General features: G+C 40.2%; 1 long non-coding RNA gene across 1 annotated transcript in view; it reads left to right on the top strand.

The window, feature by feature from the left end:
• The window catches only part of Gm40662, an 80,544-nt gene extending 64,942 nt beyond the window's left edge, over positions 1-15,602 (top strand). Inside the window, exons 3-4 of the long non-coding RNA XR_873113.1 lie at positions 13,341-13,450; positions 15,539-15,602. This is a non-coding gene — a long non-coding RNA (predicted gene, 40662). The remainder of the gene's footprint in view (positions 1-13,340; positions 13,451-15,538) is intronic.
• The last annotated feature ends 330 nt before the right edge of the window (positions 15,603-15,932 follow it).

The raw sequence follows: 15,932 nt of genomic DNA, 5'->3' as shown, positions 1-15,932 counted from the left end.
AAAGAAGTAGTCAAAATATCACTTTTTGCAGATGATAAGATAGTATATAATATAAGTGACCCTAAAAATTCCACCAGAGAACTCCGAAGCCTGATAAACAGTTTCGGTGAAGTGGCTGGATATAAAATTAACTCAAACAATTCAATGGCCTTTCTGTACACAAAGGATAAACAGACTGAGAAAGAAATTAGGGAAACCACACCCTTCTCAATAGTCACAATAATATAAAATACTTTGGCGTGATTCTAACTAAGGAAGTGAAAAATCTGTATGATAAGAACTTCAAGTCTCTGAAGAAAGAAATTAAAGAAGATCTCAGAAGATGGAAAGATCTCCCATGCTCATGGATTGGCAGGATCAACATTGTCAAAATGGTTTTCTTGCCAAAAGCAATCCACAGATTCAATGCAATCCTCATCAAAATTCCAACTCAACTCTTCAACGATTTAGAAAGAACAATCTGCAAATTCATCTGGAATAACAAAAAACCTAGGATAGCAACAACTCTTCTCAAGGATAAAAGAACCTCTGGTGGAATCACCATGCCTGACCTAAAGCTTTACTACAGAGCAATTGTGATAAAAAACGGCATGGTACGGGCATAACGACAGAAAAGTAGACCAATGGAATATAATTGAAGACCCAGAAATGAACCCACACACCTATGCTCACTTGATCTTTGACAAGGGAGCTAAAACCATCCAGTGGAAAAAAAATGGCATTTTCAACAAATAGTGCTGGAACAACTGGTGGTTATCATGTAGAAGAATGCAAATTGATCCATTCCTATCTGCTTGTACTAAGGTCAAATCTAAGTGGATCAAGGATCTCCACATAAAACCAGAGACACTAAAACTTATAGAGGAGAAAGTGGGGAATAGCCTGGAAGATATTGGCACAGGGGAAAAATTCCTGAATAGAACAACAATGGCTTGTGCTGTAACATCGAAAATTGACAAATGGGACTTCATGAAACTGCAAAGCTTCTGTAAGGCAAAAGACACAGTCAATAAGACAAAAAGGCCACCAACAGATTGGGAAAGGATCTTTACCTATCCTAAATCAGATAGAGGATTAATATCCAATATATATAAAGAACTCAAGAAGGTGGACTCCAGAAAATCAAATAACCCCATTAAAAAATGGGGCTCAGAGCTAAACAAAGAATTCTCACCTGAGGAATACCGAATGGCTGAGAAACATGAAAAAATATTCAACATCCTTAATCATCAGGGAAATGCAAATCAAAACAACCCTGAGATTCCATCTCACACCAGTCAGAATGGCTAAGATCAAAAATTCAGGTGACAGCAGATGCTGGCAAGGATGTGGAGAAAGATGAACACTCCTCCACTGCTGGTGGGATTTCAAGCTTGTGCAACCACTCTGAAAATCAGTCTGGCAGTTTCTCAGAAAATTGGACATGGTACTACTGGAGGATCCTGCAATACCTCTGCTGGGCATATATCCAGAAGATGTTCCAACTAGTAAGAAAGAAACATGCTCCACTATGTTCTTAGCAGCTTTATTTATAATAGCCAGAAGCTGGAAAGAACCCAGATGCCCCTCAACAGAGGAATGGATACAGAAAATGTAGTACATTTATACAATGGAGTACTACTCAGCTATTAAAAAGAATGAATTTATGAAATTCCTAGGCAAATGGTTGGACCTGGGGGGCATTATCCTGAGTGAAGTAACCCAATCACAAAAGAACTCAAATGATATGTACTCACTGATAAGTGGATATTAGCCCAGAAACTTAGAATACCCAAGATATAAGTTACAATTTGAAAAACACATGAATCTCAAGAAGAACAAAGACCAAAGTGTGGACACTTTGCCCCTTCTTAGAATTGGGAACAAAACACCCATGGAAGGAGTTACAGAGACAAAGTTTGGAGCTGAGACAAAAGGATGGACCATCTAGAGACTGCCATATCCAGGGACCCATCCCATAATTTGCCTCCAAGCACTGACACCATTGCATACACTAGCAAGATTGTGCTGAAAGGACCCTGGTATAGCTGTCTCTAGTGAGACTACCCAGAGACCTAGAAAACACATAAGTGGATGCTCACAGTCAGCTCAACCCAATGTAGGAGCTAGAGAAAATACCCAAGGAGCTGAAGGGGTCTGCACCCCTATTGGTGCAACATCATTATGAACTAACCAGTACCCCGGAGCTCTTGACTCTAGCTGCATATGTATCAAAAGATGGCCTAGTCGGCTATCTTTGGAAAGAGAGGCCCATTGGACTTGCAAACTTTATATGCCCCTGTACAGGGGAACACCAGGGCCAAAATGTGGGAGTTGGTGGGTAAGGGAGTGGGGGGGGGTGGTATGTGGGACTTTTGAGATAGCATTGGAAATGTAAATGAGGAAAATACCTAATTAAAAAAAAATCAGAGACTAGATAGCCCAAAGACCTAGAATAAAACCAAAACCTACTTCCCTAAAAAGTTTTTTAAAGTATAAATAAAATGACTCTTAATTATACTCTGTTATACTTATTCAGGCAGGCATCATCAGAGAAACTTCCTCCAGCAGAAGATAAAAACAGATGCAGAGACTCAAACATTATGTGGAAAGGGAGTCTAAATGGAATGTTTCCATCACATCTATCCCCTAAGAATGCAGGAAACCCATGGAAGAAGAGGCAGAAAGGACAGATGGAGGACACTAGAACAAACTCTTCCAAGTCAACCAAGCAAGACATCTATGAACTTATAGAGACTCAAGCAAAAACTGTAGAGACTACACAGGTCTAAACAAGATCCTTTGCCTTTAAATTATAGTTTTCAGCTCATTTTTTTTCTATTTACTTTTTTTATTAAATATTTTCTTTATATACATTTCAAATGGTATCCCAAAAGTTCCCTATACCCTCCCTTTGCCCTGCTCCCCTACCTGCCCACTCTGGCTTCTTGGCCCTGGCATTCCCCTGTATTGGGGCATATAAAGTTTGCAATACCAAGGGTCCTCTCTTCCCAATGATGGCCGACTAGGCCATCTTCTGCTACATATGCAGCTAGACATACGAGCTCTGAGGGTACTGGTTAGTTCATATTGTTGTTCCACCTATAGGGTTGCAAATCGTTTCAGCTCCTTGGGTGCTTTCTCTAGCTTCTCCATTGGGGGCCTAGTGTTTCGTCTTATAGATGACTGTGAGCATCCACTTCTGTATTTGCCAGGCACTGGCATAGCCTCATACGAGACAGCCAGCTCAGTGTTTTTATGGGACTCCTTCCTGTGAGAGCAAGTGGTTCTTTGACCCTATGCCTGTTCTTAGGACTCTCTTCCTCCTGTTGAGTGACTGCATACAAGTCTGATAAGATGGATTTGGATGTATCATGTATCAGGAGTGAGTGGAGAGAAGGGAGGGAACTGGGAGTAGTAAAGGGTGGTGATATAATATATAAGATAGGAATCTATTGTCAATTAAAGAAAAAAAAACAACTATGACTAATGCCAACAATGGCGCACACACACACACACACACACACACACACACACACACACGTATGCAAACATAGACAGATATGCAAACATAGACAGATAGACATACACATTAGTAGAAATTAAATAAATTATGTCTTAAAGGAGAGCATTTGTCTGCTCTAATTCTCAAGAATTTCATTCTGTGTTTTTGGAATGATTTCCTGCTTTTAACACCCCACCCCACCTTGAACACCAGGCATGGCTGTCATTGTTTCCTCTTCTTTATCTAATTCTACTAAGCTTAAACTGATCTAAGTTTGGGATGAATTTCAAAAGAGTGCTTTATTTTAAATTGATTTATTTAATTGTAAATAAATGTGTTTATTTACATTTCAAATGTTGTTGCCCTTCTAGGTCTTCCCTCTACAAACTTTCCTCCTATCCCCTCTCCTTTTTGATTCTAAGAAGGTACTTCCTCCACCACGCACACACCCATTTCTCCCTCACCCCTCTAGCATCCCCTTTCCCTGGGGCAACAAGCCTCCTCAAGACAAAGCACATCACCTCCCATTGATGCCAGAAAAGGCAATCCTCTGCTATATATGTGGCAGAGAACATGTTCCAACCCAGGTATGCTCTTTGGTAGGTGGTTTAGTCTCTGGGAGCTCTTGGTGTTCCAGGTGGTTGATGTTGTTCTTCCTGTGCAGTTGTCATCCCCTCAGCTCCTTCGGTCCTTCCTTCCCTCTTCCAATGCGGTCCCGGGGCTCAGCTTAACGGTTGATTGTATCTGCATCTGTCTTAGGCAGATGCTAGAAGAGTGTCTCAGAGAATAGCCCTACTGGGCTCCTGTCTGGAAGCAGTTCTTGGCATCAACAAAAAAATAATCCATTTAATTAATTATTTTATTTATTTACATTTCAAATGTTGTCCCCCTTTCCAGGACAGGATATACATAATACACCACAGAGACCATAAGATGTCAACCAAAAAGGAAGGCTTAAGTAAGGATGCTTAAATCCCACTTAGAAGGGGGAATAGAAGCTTATAAGTGTCTTAGAGGTAACATTAGCATTTTTCATCCCTAATGGAGGATTAACCCCACTAGAAAGAAACAATAACAACAGGGTGTAAACCACATTATCAGACTGACAAATCCCTACTTCATTTTACCTTGAAACACTCTTTGGCTATTGCCATGATCAATATTATTTGCCAAGGCTTAGTTGACCCTGATATAATCCTCATGAATCTTGATGGCTTTAGCAATGAAATCAATTTAGTGACTTGGTGTACTTGTTACAACACAGTTTACACTTTTTCTTATAAGTGTATGGTTAATTTGTACATATATTTATACATATATATATATATATATGTATGTATGTATATATGTGTGTATATATATACATATACATATATATATATATACATATACATACACATATACATACACATACATAGCTTTCTGACTTTAGAGAAACATAGCCTACTAGAAACCAAAATTGAGGGCCTGAAAAGATTGCTCAATAGTTCAAAGCACTTGCTCCTCTTACAGAGATCCCAAGTTCTGTTCCAAACATCCACATGATCAGTCATGACCATTCCTAACTTCAGTTATAGGAAATCTAATGTCTAATTCTAAACTCTCAGGGCACTGAGCATACACATGGTGCACGTACACACATTCAAAGAAAACATAGGTACAAAAAATAAACTGTAAAACAAGTACATTCAGGAAATTATGAAGAAATTGGAATTGAGTTTAAATAGCCTATCCATAATCTACTCCTATGTCCATCTCTACACTACTCTTAGTACTGAAATATACAAGTTATAGCATCTACAAAGATCTTGGTTTACAGCTAAAGCCATTTCATAGTAAAAAGATGTCATGAACCTTGATTAGTATTCCCAATATCTAGAAAGTATTGTGAGTACATTGGAAACACAAAGGAGATATGAGATGAGAGAGATTACAGAATACAAAACACAAGGGACCTACCCCGCACCATCACATTAATAGATCTGATGGAACCATTTGGGAACATTGGAATCTGTTGACACTTTGAATATTGTGATGCAGTGAATTTTGATAAAATTCAGATTTTCACCCCAGACACCTACCTATTCCCATCCCACCTCCCACATCACAACAGAGACGTGTTCACACACACCTTGTGTTCAGAAGCAGCACCGGGTAACACAGGCTCACAAAAGCTGTGTGACAATTGTCATTGTTCCTCGCACACTTTACAAGCTGTCCACTGTCCTAGTGAAGCGACTTATGGGAGAATTGGGTGTCCAGCACCTCACTCATGGTTATTCTTCTCCTTTTCACTTCTTAGTAAATGGACATTAAAGACTAATGCGTGCAAAACCGTTATCTGTATGTATTGAAAAATTAGAATTAAATATGTGCCCAGAAAATAATTAAAGAAATAAAGAACTGATAGTTCAGAAGTCCAGTTTATTCTTAGAACAGAATTAGCTTGAAACAATAACACAAAGTTGGAAGTAACAAAGACCAACAACATCAATGACAACATCAGAAAACATAATGAATGGGAAGGAATTGATTTCAGGTAACAGTATTAAATTTAAAAACCTTATAAGAAGGTTTACAAAGAAATACAGAGGGAAATGACATCTATAGAAACTGCCCCTGACATAAGACACCAGGGCAACTAAAGCGGACAAAGACTTTGAAGCACTTTTCTTAAAGAAACACAGATACATGAGAAGGTCAAGAAAGCAACAAGTGAATGAACTGTAGGTATAAGATGACAGACTTTTTACATAAACTAAAAAAGAAATCCTGAACCAGAAAAAAATGCAATAACCAGCATGAAAATTCCACTCAAGTGATTTAAAGTCAATTTTGAGCAGGTAGAAAAATTGGTGACAGGCCAGGCGTGGTGGCGCACGCCTTTAATACCAGCACTCGGGAGGCAGAGGCAGGTGGATTTCTGAGTTCGAGGCCAGCCTGGTCTACAAAGTGAGTTCCAGGATAGCCAGGGCTATACAGAGAAACCCTGTCTCGAAAAAAAAAAAAAAAAAAAGAAAGAAAAGAAAAGAAAAGAAAAGAAAAGAAAAGAAAAGAAAAGAAAGAAAAATGGGTGACCTTCCAGGCATCTATCTGAGAAACAGAAAGAAGAATATTCCAGAGAATTGGATCTTGAACAGAACTTGAGGGACCTGATGTGTGTTAACATGTGCATAGTGGGAATGTCAAAAGGAGAAGAGTAGGAGAGAAAGAAGAGAAAACAGTACAACAGTAAATAAACATCTTCAATCCTGATGAAAGACATGAATATAAATGTCCAAATTATTAAACAACTCCAAATATATGATAGTAAAACCTCACAGACCATTATAAGGAATATTGGGAACTGTCCAGGCAGTAAGCTATTTCTGTTATTGCAATGATTTTTGGAAACTGTGTCTGTACCCTTCCTGTATACTAATATAATATTTATTCCTTCTCCAATCTGTGATGGTACTGAAGACCAGAGAGTTATAATCTCCCAATTAAGCTTAAATTGTTAAGAATTTAAGAACATGTTTTTAGGATGGTATTTCCGGTTAGAATGGGGAATATTCAGATACAGAATTCTAGCTCAGCAAGACGGGATATATGTTAAGATACTCTACGTAAATTACCAAATATATAGACTGGACATCATAAATGTATATCATAGCTTATAGTTTTCTTAATTGTTCTAATTATATCCAATTTGTATTTGGAAGAAAGGGAGTTCTTTAATGGACTAAAAGGGGAATTATAGAGAGAGGATCTTGTGTATTGTATGGATGCCTCACTTGTCAGGTAAAAAAAAATGTATGGCCTGTGGCTTAGGCAGAAAATAGAGGCAGGAGCATGGGGAGGAGAAAGAATTCTGGGAGAGAAGTGAGGGGAACCAGAAAGAGGTGAGGAAATGGACACATGGACGCATGGTACCTGAGCATAGGTGACCAGCCATGTGGCAAAATGTTAAAGTAAATGGGTATTTTTAGTTATGACCTAGTCAGAGTAGAGCCTTGCTATGTGGCCAAGGAATTTGTAAATATAAAACAATCAAGTAAAATAAAATAAAAGGCTCCTTCAAAGTAAAGGGACCAGTAACCTTGTATCAAAGCCTGAAAGAAGCAAGAAGAAACTCACTGACACATGCCCAGGCCACTTAGTAAAACCTAAGTGGAGTTCTTCTTCGTCAGGGGCACTCAAGTTCAAAAGACTGTGGGGAATATGTTCATATCAACCAAGATTATTAAGTGAATCAAATATTTTCTCCATGCAGAGGGAATTAGTATTTCCCCAAATAAGCAAGATCTAAGGATTTTATTTCTATTAAGATGTGAGCTGTAAGAAAATCCACTAAAAATTATAGACAATAAGACAAACAGTAGCTCAGTCCCATCTGTAGAAGTATACATTGCCACATGGTCCAGTGAGATGGTGGGGAGAGAAAGGTGCTTGCTACCAAGTTTAGTGACCAAGTTTGACTACTGGGATTCACATGGTTGAAGGAGAGAACCAACTCCATATAACTCTCCTTTGATCTATACACATGCACAATGCCTTGTATGCATTTGCATACATTCACACACAGTAAACATCTCTGCTTTAAAAAACTAAGAATTTCCTAAAGGCAAATCTATAGGTTATTATAAGATTTGCATTCTTATAATAATAGCTTATAACTTTATTTCAAACTTCTGTATGACTTTTATACTAATATGTTGAGTATGTAATTACTCTAAAAGTTTATAGATTTTAACATTAGTTTATAGCTCCACATTTTGCATTTTATGTCATTAAGACTAGCATACTTAAAATATGCCAATAGGTCGAAACATGTTCCCTTATCATAGGTTGAAAGGCATACCATTAAAATATCAAAACTACCCAAGGCAATTTACAAATGTAGTGAAGTATCCAGCAAAGACTCACTGAAATCTCTTTTGTAAGAGTAGGAAAACTTATCTTAAAAAAGAGTCAAATTCAAATCAATTCATCTGGGCATGTTAATATTTGCTAGAATAATCAAATCAATGTGACACTGGCATCAAGATAGGCATATTGAACAATGGAGTGAGAGAAAGGATCAGGAATCAACACTTGTGTATGTGGGCAAATGATTTCCAATAGAAATGCCATGACAGTTGGAACATCTTCTGGATATATGCCCAGGAGAGGTATTGCGGGATCCTCCAGTAGTACTATGTCCAATTTTCTGAGGAACCGTGAGACTGATTTCCAGAGTGGTTGTACAAGCTTGTAATCCCATCAACAATGGAGGAGGGTTCCTCTTTCTCCACATCCTCGCCAGCATCTGCTCTCACCTGAATTTTTGATCTTAGCCATTCTGACTGGTGTGAGGTGGAATCTCAGGGTTGATTGATTTGCATTTCCCTGATGATTAAGGATGCTGAACATTTTTTCAGGTGCTTCTCAGACATTTGGTATTCCTCAGGTGAGAATTCTTTGTTTAGCTCTGAGCCCCATTCTTAATGGGGTTACAACAATATGAACTAACCAGTACCCCCGGGGCTCATATCTCTAGCTGTATATGTATCAGAAGATGGCCTAGTCGGCCATCATTGGGAAGAGAGGCCCCTTGGTCTTGCAAACTTTATATGCCTCAGTACCTGGGAACGCCAGGGTCAAGAAGTGGGAGTGGGTGGGTAGGGGAGTGGGGGGAGGGTCTGGGGGACTTTTGGGATAGCATTTGAAATGTAAATGAAGAAAATACCTAATAAAATCAGAAAGAAAGAAAGAAAGAAAGAAAGAAAGAAAGAAAGAAAGAAAGAAAGAAAGAAAGAAAGAAAGAAAGAAAGAAATGCCATGACAATTGAATAGAGAAGTGGGCTCTTACTGAACAGGATGCTAAGAAAGTAACTCAGCATGAGTCAAAGAGCCAAAGCTACAAACTCCTTAGGAGAAAGCTAGAATAAAATCTTCATGACTTCGGATTTGATGAAGAATTCTTGGAAATGGCAACATAAGCAAAGACAGCAAGGTTTTTCTTCAGATTTATCAAATTATTCAATATTAAATTATTTATTTACTATTTTTATTTTTACTGGTGGGTTTTTTTTATATTTCAAATGTACCTCCCTTCTCAGTTTCCTCTCCACAAACCCCCTATCCCCTTTTCCTCCCTCTGCCTCTATGAGGATGCTCCCCCAACCACCCATCCGCTCCTGCCTTACTGCCCTTACACTGGGGCATCGAGCCTCAACAGGACTAAGGGGCTCCCCTTCCAGTGATGCCTGATGAGGCAATCTTTGGCTACATATGCAGCTGGAGCCATGGGTCCCCCCGTGTGTACTCTTTGGTTGGTAGTTTAGTCCCTGGGAGCTCTGGGAGGGTCTGGTTGGTTGATATTGCTGTTCTTCCTGTGGGGTTGCAAACCCCTTCAGCCCCTTCAGTCTTGTCTCCTCCACTGGGGGTCCCCACACTCAGTCCAATGTTTGGCTGCATGGATCCCCATCTGTATTAGTCAGGCTCTGGCAGAGCCTCTCTTCAGCTTGTATAAATCTTTCACCTTTCACTATTTTTATTTGTGGGTGTGAGCCTGAATGATTTTATACACATCACATGCTTCATGATCTCAAAGAGGCAAGGGGAAGTGGAGGAGACAGACCCTCTGGGACTGGAGTTAGAGGTAGTTGTGAGATACCATGAGGGTGCTGGGAACTGAACCTGGGTCCTCTTAACCTCTGAGATATCTCTCCAGCCTCAGAGCAACAGTTCTTTTAAAAAATAAACAAACAGAATTTACAAAGAACATGCACAACGAACAAAGGAACAAACAAAACAACTATGAACAAGGTTAGAGGCAGCCTACAAAGAGGCAAGAAAACAATGCATAACATGAGATTGGGTCTTTGATGTACTATTGGTAAGAATCTAAAAATGATATCGTTGCTGTGAAAGATCACAGTGAAGGGCTCATATATTTAAAGAGTGAATTACTATCGGATCTAGCCCTGCATTCATAGGTACCAGTCTAAATCAGCTCAAAAAAGGGGGGGGGGGGACTCAAAAGATATCTGGATATCTACAACCATAACAGTACTGCCTACAAAGACCAAAATGGTTGAGCAACCCAAGTATGCATGCACAACTGCATAAGCAGACTGTCAGGTTTGCACAGAGCAGCAATTATTTAGCCTTAGAAAGGAAGGAAACTCTGGGTGTGGCTATAGGTCAGTGACAGAGTAGCCAGTCAGCAGGCAGAAGGATTAAGAGTCCTAGCTCTATCTAGACTTCCAAAAAGAAAGATGGGAGAAAATTCTCAAATGTTGTAACAGAAATCGGTCCTAACAATATTAAGGTGGACAGAAAAAAATCATTCCCAAAACGGAAAGTGCTTCAGGATTGCAGGCATGGGAATGTCCTAGAGTTGTCAAAATGATGGAGTCAGCAGGTAGACTTGTGACTGCAGGGAATGGGGCTTGACTGGGAGCGTTCTTGCCTAACATGCTCAAGGTCCTGGGTTAGCGTCAGACTTAGCAGTACCACACCATCCTGGTATGCAGCATGCCTATGATACCAGTGCTGGGGAGTGGGAGACAGGAGGATGGGAAATTAAAGGTCAACCTCGACTACATCAAAAGCTGGAGCTTGGGCTATAGACCCTGTCTCAAAAGTTTGGTTGTGTGATGTACTGAGCTCTTTAGTTTTACAAGCTGAAGATTATTCTGAAGGTCTGTTTCAGAGTAATAAGAATACCCTTAGCAGCACTGGACATTTAAAAATGTTTAAGTTGGACCAGGCGTGGTGGCGCACGCCTTTAAAACCAGCACTCGGGAGGCAGAAGCAGGCAGATTTTTTAGTTCGAGGCCAGCCTCGTCTACAAAGTGAGTTCCAGGACAGCCAGGGCTACACAGAGAAACCCTATCTCGAAAAACCAAAAAAAAAAAAAAAAGTTTAAGTTGATGGTGGGATGCAGGCGTGTGCACGCGCGCGCGCGCGCACACACACACACAGAGGGTGGGGGAAAGAGAGAGACTGAATACATAATGTTTTAAATTTTAATGGTAGTTTAAATAATAGGTACCTTTTTTAATTAATCATTTTATTTGTTTATATTTCAAATGTTATCCCCCTTCCCTGGTCTCCCCTCCACAAACGCTCCCATCCCCCTTCCCTTTGCCTCCAAGAGAGCGCTCCCCCACCCACTCACACTCTCCCAGCTTCACCACTCTAGCATCCCCCTTCTCTGGGGCATCAAGCCTCCACAGGACCAAGCACCTCCCTTCCCACTGATGCCAGATGAAGCAGTCCTCTGCTACATAAATAAAGATCCTGAGAGGATCCTGTATACCTAGTTTAAGCAGTAGGTAAAGATGATTTCCTCACTCTCTACAAATACTTTTGAGGCATCTTCATGACTATTTATTCTCTGCTAATTAATTAAAGAGAATTTTTAATAAGAGCTAAAAAGGTTTCTAACAGGCAACCTATAAAAATGAAAACTTCTATGATCTGGTTTGCTTACTGTTTTTTATCTTGTTTATGCTTGATGGTACATTTATTCTTTTTTTTTTTTCCCCCTCGTCTTTTTTTTTCCCCCATTTTTTATTAGGTATTTAGCTCATTTACATTTCCAATGCTATACCAAAAGTCCCCCATACCCACCCACCCCCACTCCCCTACCCCCCCCCTCCCCCTTTTTGGCCCTGGCGTTCCCCAGTACTGGGGCATATAAAGTTTGCCTGTCCAATGGGCCTCTCTTTCCAGTGATGGCCGACTAGGCCATCTTTTGATACATATGCAGCTAGAGTCAAGAGCTCCCGGGTACTGGTTAGTTCATAAGAGTAAGGGGGAACTCCATTTTGAAAACAAAAACTGAGAGAAAGGGATTCTGTAAGGCTTTTCCTCAGTGACTCGGCAGCTTAGCATGCAAGCAGTTGCAAATTGAAGAGGGGAGAAGGCAGGGGGCGGAGGGGGGGGGGGCTCATTTCTCTGCAAGAAGAAAGGCATATTTGAAAGTGGGTGAGCTTTCTTTAGGCAGCTTCCACCTCTGCTCTCTCACCCTGTCTTCTCTGGCTGACACTGAGAAGAGCTCGGCTGGCAGCAGGCACAAAAGGTGAGTCTGCAGCTGATCAAAACTGCTCACAGCAGCAGGTGTTTCTATGGTGATGGAAATAAGCTGGGATTTAAGGATTATGGAGCATGGAATCTGGACAGCCGCAGCAAAAAGGGAAGGTGGGAGGAAATACACCAGACATTAGATATCCCGGAGCTGAAAATACTGATTTCTATATCACGGTAATCTTCACATTTTCTGAGAAGGGACTTAAACCAAACTAGGCTGTCCCTGCGAACCTTTTAATTTACCATTCTAATGAAAAAGGTGAGTGCTAACCTTCAGGTTAAGCAGAGGGTGGTTTGAAAAACACAAACAAGCAGCTTTAAGGACTCACATAAGGAGTCCTGTGCACGTGTGCGTACGTGTTCATATGTGTGCTTATGGGTACATATGCACGCGTGTGTTCATGCATGTGTAGTCCAATGGTTGGGCTGCCTGTACTATTTCACTCATCACCATGGTTTTTGAGTCCAGTTCTCCCACTGAGTTTGGCTGGAGAGCATCGCCAGCTCCAAGGCTCCTCACTCCTCTGTCTCTCAAGCACTGAGATTACAGACACGCGAGCCACACACAGCCTTCTATTGGAACAGCTGGTGATCTGAACACAGGCCCTAATGCTTGCATGGAAAGAACTTTTCTGATAGAGCCATCTCCCCAGCTCCAGGAACCTTTTCACTGAGCCATGCTGGCTGGATTAGCAACTTCCATCACTTAGAGTCTTTTTTATTTTAATAACCGGCACAAAAAAAAAAAACATTCTTTCTTAGTGAACTTTTATTCTCTTGTTTCTTTTCAAAGTCATTTCTATTGTCCATGTGATGGGAGAGCGAACTCAACAACGACATTGATTAAACTTTGCACTCGAACGACACTGATCCAAGACTCACTCCGTGGTGCTAAGTGTCCTTGTAAGTATTACACTGGCGCTCAAGTCACAAATGAACAAGATATTTCAAGAGGCACTTCTGGGAAAATAATTTCAAATATCGCTATGAAATTGCATTTTCTGGACAAAGAAAGGCATGCTAACATTTTAAATTATTTATAAAATGTCTAGGCCGTCACAAAAGTTTCTTAAGAAGGATCTAAACTTAGAAATCTTACTCAGGCAGATACATCTTTATCTGTTTGCTCACTTTGGAGTGAAGAAAAGGTGTTTCTATATTTAATATCTAGTGGGCCATAACGTTTTCTGAGAAGTAACCTATTACCCCACAATTTCTTTACAAATTTTAATGCATTTAATTAGCGAAGAAAAGGCCATGCAAAACCAAAAGGATCACAAAGCATGTCCTGGGGCTAATTTCTTTCCTGTTCAGTAAGGATTCTGCTCTTCCTCTTTCACCCTAAGTTTGACTTTGTCACTATTCTAAGCAGCAGGGAACTTAGATCAACAAGTTCAGGATGAGCATCCATTGTTGGACCTTCATGTTACCCAATGGCTTAGCTTACAGGTTACTCTGCTAGGCTCCTTCCAGGGACCTAGCAATGGCTTATGTCATCATCTGCCACCATTACCTGCTAGCTATGGCTTATAAGACTGCTCATTACCCCAGTACTATTTCTCTTTCTCTCTTTCTGTTCCTACATGTTCCCAGATGGTCTATCTTTCTTTCGGTCTCTCATTCTTTCTCTCCTCTCCCCTTCTCTACCCTCATGGCTCTGCAAAGGTATGTCTGCTTCTACCATTTCTCCAAGCCCTCACTCCCCTCCCTTTTACCCAAATAAACTTCCCTTATAATAGGTCTTCTGACAGGAATGATTTTTCAGAAGAACTCTTTGGCATGGGCCTGCAAGTACCACCCCCACTGTGCCACTGCCACATTATATTTCATAGCACAAAGACCATACAGGCAAAAAAAAAAAAAAAACAAAAAAACAAAAAACAAAACAAACAAACAAAAAAAAAACCAATGGTCCCTACAAATCCACCTTCTACTCTGATGGACAGTCCTCAGTCCCTGTCACATTCCTTTGGGAATTAGAATACTACACCCAAATTCATTGAAACAGGGATGGTTAGATTTCCATTTGGCCGGGCATGGTGGCGCACGCCTTTAATCCCAGCACTCGGGAGGCAGAGACAGGCAGATTTTTGAGTTTGAGGCCAGCCTGATCTACAAAGTGAGTTCCAGGACAGCCAGGGCTACACAGAGAAACCCTGTCTCAAAAAACAAAACAAACAAAAAAAAATTCTATTTGTAAGAGAAGTTGGGTGTTTGTTAAGATATATACATGTACACACAAACACACACTTCAACTACCCACTGCGGTCCTATGTGGGCTAATTTTGTCACATGAAATTTTGAAATTCTCATATGACTTGGTGTCTTAATCTTGTTGACTATGTTACTTGTGATAGAATGTTATATAATGCTGTTTTAAGAATGTTATATAATGCTGTTTTAAGAAAGGTTAAAATCTGATTAGACAAAACGCCAGCGAAAAGCACCATTAATGTTTCAAAGTCATGGGAGAGTCATAGAAGCAGAAATGTTAGGGGTAGTTGCGGCAGTGACCTCAGTAACAGCCATATTCAGCTTGGTTATTGTACTGCTCCAACATCTACCTCTGACTAGGCACTGAATGATTTTAAACATATTAACTCATTTAATTCTCAAAGTAACATGAGTACTAACATTGCTTTTTTAAGTTATCACGAAGAGGCAGATACAGTGCAGAGTAAATTTAAAATGTTTATAAAGGGGGTGAGGGTTAATGAACAATATCTTACTCTGTAGACAGCCTGGCCCGGAACTCACTACTATGTAGCCCAGAGCAGCCTTAACCTCTTAAATCTCTTCGTACACTATCTTTTTGAGGACTGGTATTAGAGGTGTGAACCACCTCATCTGGCTAAGGTCAAATAATATGCTTAAAACCTTAGGGCTGGAGAGATGTCTCAGTGTTAATAGCACTTGCTGCTCTTGCAGAGGACTGGGATTCACTTCCCAGCACCCATATGTTTGCTCACAACTGTCTCTATATAATTTCAGGTCCAGGAGATCCTAACAGCCACCTTTGGCTTCTACAGGCAGGGCACACACATGTTGCCCTTAAATACGTGCAAGTAAAACACACATAGACATTAAATAAATACAAGTAAATATTTTTAAATATGATTACATGAATTTCTCTGTATTCAATGAAAAGTTGAGTATTGTATAGAATTATGATGGTTAACCTCAATTGTCAGGTTATAGTATTAAAAGCTACCTTGGAGCCAAGCGTCTTGTATATTTCTGAGGGATAAGTTAGATTAGGTTAATTGAAGTGAGAAAATACTCCCATTGTGGCTGACACCATACCAGGAGCTGGAGTCCTGGGCAGAATGAAAAGGAGCACGCAAGCTCTGTAACAAGGAATCATCACCCTCTGCTTCTGAGTACT

Source organism: Mus musculus, chromosome 13, assembly GCF_000001635.26.
Source record: "Mus musculus strain C57BL/6J chromosome 13, GRCm38.p6 C57BL/6J".
Classification (NCBI taxonomy): Eukaryota; Metazoa; Chordata; class Mammalia; order Rodentia; family Muridae; genus Mus; species Mus musculus.
Note: the sequence above shows the minus strand (reverse complement) of the source record. Positions and strands in the feature narration are given on the sequence as shown.